This window comes from Phalangium opilio, unplaced genomic scaffold (assembly GCF_054372755.1).
Source record: "Phalangium opilio isolate 3A_F unplaced genomic scaffold, DU_Popi_V2 ptg000344l_1, whole genome shotgun sequence".
NCBI lineage: Eukaryota > Metazoa > Arthropoda > Arachnida > Opiliones > Phalangiidae > Phalangium > Phalangium opilio.
Window position 1 is genome coordinate 157,413 of NW_028324227.1, and position 5,130 is coordinate 162,542.

Here is a 5,130-nt window from a genome sequence, read left to right on the forward strand (position 1 = left end):
TATACTTATGGGTATTTAAAAATATTGGAGTCTTAAATTAAGAACTATAAGTATTTATTGAGTAATGCTAAATTAAAAAATTCGGCCCGTAGGGAGGGAGTTGACACTCCATTGCTATCTTCCCATAGACTCTAATACAATCAAAGGCAGCAGGCTGCCTTTCCCTAGAGACCAGACCCAAACAAGACTACCGAGAGATTTTCTTCCCTTTAGCCATGCTTTAGCTAACTGCAAAAATCACTTCATCTACAGATTCTACACTGTGTAGAGCGTAGACAGACATACGAAACCCACCCATAATTCCACTCCCACATACACAATTCAGGCCAAGCAAGCAAACAGCATAAAAGCAAAGACGAGACAATCTTAGGGATTAAAATAGTATTTATTTAATGATCCAAAATCTTGAGGGGGAAAACTTTGAATTAATTAAGTGGCCACCAGGGCCAGTAGACCCCAAAGCGTTTAATTTTTAAACTGGCCCAGGTAATTTTTAAACTGGCTATTGGCCTGTGAAAGTGCCTTATTTCCCACACTGAAGCACACAGCGTAGAAGCAAAGACGAGACAAGTTTAGGGATTAACATAGTATTTATTTAATGAACCAAAATCTTGAGGGGGAAAAACTTTGAATTAATTAAGTGGCCACCAGGGCCAGTAGACCCCGAAGCGTTTAATTTTTAAACTGGCCCAGCTAATTTTTAAACTGGCTATTGGCCTGTGAAAGTGCCATATTTCCCACACTGTCAGTAACAGGGATGCCAGATTGAAAACCTTCAACCCGCCAAAATCAAATTGGAAACAAGCCCAAAAAACCGCCAATCTATATTTCGAAAAGAAGCCCAAAAACTGCCTAAGATCTAAACTCTCCAGTCCAAAAACAAGCCAAAAATTTATCGTGAAAATTTGGAATTTGCATACATACTGACACCATTTTTAAAACCCAAAACAAAATGAAACCACTTTATTTAACCATAAATTGACGAATTATAAGCTACACAAATGGTTTGACAGTACCATTTGTCAGTTTTATGGGCATTTTAATGATCTTCGCCTATTGGCGGTATTTTAAGTACAGAAAGCCAAAGAAAAATCCCGACAAGCCCAATTTCCAGCCAACAGCCAACCCGTTTATTTCCAGCCAATATTTTTAAGAAGAAGCCCAATTGGCGGCTTTCCAGCCCAATATGGCATCCCTGGTCAGTAACTGTCTCTATGGTGAGGGGCTGTCAAAGGCTTAATACACGGACTAAACAGGAGAAGATGGACTGCAAAACCGTCCGTGGAGGGTAGTCTGCTCGTGGTTCTGCTAGAAGTACCTCTCAGTAACTGTCTCTATGGTGAGGGGCTGTCTAAGGCTTAATACACGGACTAAACAGGAGAAGATGGACTGATAAACCGTCCGCGGAGTGTAGTCTGCTCGTGGTTCTGCTAGAAGTACCTTTCAGTAACGGGCAGGCTTAGAAATAAGGTTTATTTTTGAACTAGTCCTCCGGACCAGAGACCCCTGATGTCTTAAATATGAAACTGGTCCCGGGACCAGTGACCCTTCCCCTATTTATTTTTCTACTGGTCCCAGGACTTGTGGTCGTTCTCTCTTCTAAAAAAATCTCTCTCGGCTTAGGGTTGTATACACAGCTGGACTCCGGGAGTCGAAATTTATGTTAAAATGAAAATAATTAAAGAGGTCCCCCATATCAATTTTTAATAAAAGTAGGAATTAATAAACTAGTCATTGGGACCAGTGACCCTCCCGTTTTGAATAAAAAAAGTGGTCCAAGCTATTAATAAACTGGTTTTTGACCTGTAAACCTGTCTTATTTCCTAGCCTGGTAACGGGTGGGGACCATTTCCCCGACTGTTCGTTTCCCCGCCTAAAACTTGTCCGTTTCCCCGACTAAATCTTGTCCGTTGCTCAGTCTGTCCGAATGCCCGGCTGTTCATATCTGCGACTTATGGTAGGAAACATAGTAGAAATAGTATAATTTTGGTATTTTTTGCTAGAAAAGTATCTTTTGCTAGAAAAGGTATCTTTTGCTAGAAAAGGTATCTTTTGATAGAAAAGGTATGTTTTGATAGAAAAGGTATCTTTTGATAGAAAAGGTATCTTTTGATAGAAAAGGTATCTTTTGATAGAAAAAGTATCTTTTGCTAGAAAAGGTATCTTTTGATAGAAAAGGTATCTTTTGCTAGAAAAGGTATCTTTTGCTAGAAAAGGTATCTTTTGCTAGAAAAGGTATCTTTTCTATCAAAAGATACCTTTTCTAGCAAAAGATACCTTTTTCGCTTAGCTTAGCTTCGCTTAGATTCGCTTAACTTCGCTTAGCTTAGATTCGCTTAGATTCGCTTAACTTCGCTTAGCTTAGATTCGCTTAGATTCGCTTAGCTTCGCTTAGCTTCGTTTAGCTTCGTTTAGCTTAGCTTCGTTTAGCTTCGTTTAGCTTAGCTTCGTTTAGCTTCGTTTAGCTTCGTTCAGAGTCGTTTAGCTTCGTTTAGAGTCGTTTAGCTTCGTTTAGAGTCGTTTAGCTTCGTTTAGAGTCGTTTAGCTTCGTTGAGAGTCGTTTAGCTTCGTTTAGAGTCGTTTAGCTTCGTTTAGAGTCGTTTAGCTTCGTTTAGCTTCGTTTAGCTTAGCTTCGTCTAGCTTCGCTTAGCTTCGTTTAGCTTCGTTTAGCTTAGCTTCGTCTAGCTTCGCTTAGCTTCGTTTAGCTTCGTTTAGAGTCGTTTAGCTTCGTTTAGAGTCGTTTAGCTTCGTTTAGCTTCGCTTAGCTTCGTTTAGCTTAGCTTAGCTTCGTTTAGCTTCGTTTAGCTTAGCTTCGTCTAGCTTCGTTTAGCTTCGTTTAGCTTCGTTTAGCTTCGCTTAGCTTCGTTTAGCTTCGTTTAGCTTCAATTAGCTTCGTTTAGCTTAGCTTCGTTTAGCTTCGTTTAGCTTCGTTTAGCTTAGCTTCGTTTAGCTTCGTTTAAATTCGTTTAGCTTCGTTTAGCTTCGTTTAGCTTAGCTTACCTTCGTTTAGCTTCGTTTATCTTCGCTTAGCTTCGTTTAGCTTCGTTTAGAGTCGTTTAGCTTCGTTTAGAGTCGTTTAGCTTCGTTTAGAGTCGTTTAGCTTCGTTTAGCTTCGTTTAGCTTAGCTTAGCTTCGTTTAGCTTCGTTTAGCTTCGCTTAGCTTCGTTTAGCTTCGTTTAGCTTAGCTTAGCTTCGTTTAGCTTCGTTTAGCTTCGCTTAGCTTCGTTTAGCTTCGCTTAGCTTCGTTTAGCTTCGTTTGGCTTAGCTTAGCTTCGTTTAGCTTCGTTTAGCTTCGTTTAGCTTAGCTTCGTTTAGCTTCGTTTAGAGTCGTTTAGCTTCGTTTAGCTTCGTTCAGAGTCGTTTAGCTTCGTTTAGCTTCGTTTAGAGTCGTTTAGCTTCGTTTAGCTTCGCTTAGCTTCGTTTAGCTTCGTTTAACTTCGTTTAGCTTCGCTTAGCTTCGTTTAGAGTCGTTTAGCTTCGTTTAGCTTCGTTTAGAGTCGTTTAGCTTCGTTTAGAGTCGTTTAGCTTCGTTTAGCTTCGTTTAGCTTCGTTTAGCTTCGTTCAGAGTCGTTTAGCTTCGTTTAGCTTCGTTTAGCTTCGTTTAGAGTCGTTTAGCTTCGTTTAGCTTCGCTTAGCTTCGTTTAACTTCGTTTAGCTTCGCTTAGCTTCGTTTAGCTTCGTTTAGAGTCGTTTAGCTTCGTTTAGCTTCGTTTAGAGTCGTTTAGCTTCGTTTAGAGTCGTTTAGCTTCGTTTAGCTTCGTTTAGCTTCGTTTAGAGTCGTTTAGCTTCGTTTAGCTTCGTTTAGAGTCGTTTGGCTTCGTTTAGAGTCGTTTAGCTTCGTTTAGAGTCGTTTAGCTTCGTTTAGAGTCGTTTAGCTTCGCTTAGCTTCGTTTAGCTTCGTTTAACTTCGTTTAGCTTTGCTTAGCTTCGTTTAGCTTCGTTTAGAGTCGTTTAGCTTCGTTTAGCTTCGTTTAGAGTCGTTTAGCTTCGTTTAGAGTCGTTTAGCTTCGTTTAGCTCCGTTTAGCTTAGCTTCGTTTAGCTTCGTTTAGCTTAGCTTCGTTTAGCTTCGTTTAGCTTAGCTTCGTTTAGCTTCGTTTAGCTTCGTTTAGAGTCGTTTAGCTTCGTTTAGAGTCGTTTAGCTTCGTTTAGCTCCGTTTAGCTTAGCTTCGTTTAGCTTCGTTTAGCTTCGTTTAGCTTAGCTTCGTTTAGCTTAGCTTCGTTTAGCTTCGTTTAGAGTCGTTTAGCTTCGTTTAGAGTCGTTTAGCTTCTTTTAGAGTCGTTTAGCTTCGTTTAGCTTCGTTTAGCTTCGTTTAGCTTAGCTTCGTTTAGCTTCGTTTAGCTTAGCTTAGCTTCGTTTAGCTTCGTTTATCTTCGCTTAGCTTCGTTTAGCTTCGTTTAGCTTAGCTTAGTTTCGTTTAGCTTCGTTTAGCTTCGTTTAGAGTCGTTTAGCTTCGTTTAGAGTCGTTTAGCTTCGTTTAGCTTCGTTTAGCTTAGCTTCGTCTAGCTTCGTTTAGCTTCGCTTAGCTTCGTTTAGCTTCGTTTAGCTTAGCTTAGCTTCGTTTAGCTTCGTTTAGCTTAGCTTCGTCTAGCTTCGTCTAGCTTCGTTTAGCTTCGTTTAGCTTCGTTTAGCTTCGCTTAGCTTCGCTTAGCTTCGTTTAGCTTCGTTTAGCTTCAATTAGCTTCGTTTAGCTTAGCTTCGTTTAGCTTCGTTTAGCTTCGTTTAGCTTCAATTAGCTTCGTTTAGCTTCGTTTAGCTTCGTTTAAATTCGTTTAGCTTCGTTTAGCTTCGTTTAGCTTAGCTTACCTTCGTTTAGCTTCGTTTATCTTCGCTTAGCTTCGTTTAGCTTAGCTTAGTTTCGTTTAGCTTCGTTTAGCTTCTTTTAGAGTCGTTTAGCTTCGTTTAGCTTCGTTTAGCTTCGTTTAGCTTAGCTTAGCTTCGTTTAGCTTCGTTTAGCTTCGTTTAGCTTCGTTTAGAGTCGTTTAGCTTCGTTTAGCTTCGTTTAGCTTAGCTTAGCTTCGTTTAGCTTCGTTTAGCTTCGCTTAGCTTCGTTTAGCTTCGTTTAGCTTAGCTTAGCTTCGTTTAGCTTCGCTTAGCTTCGTTTAGCTTCGCTTAGCTTCGTTTAGCTTCG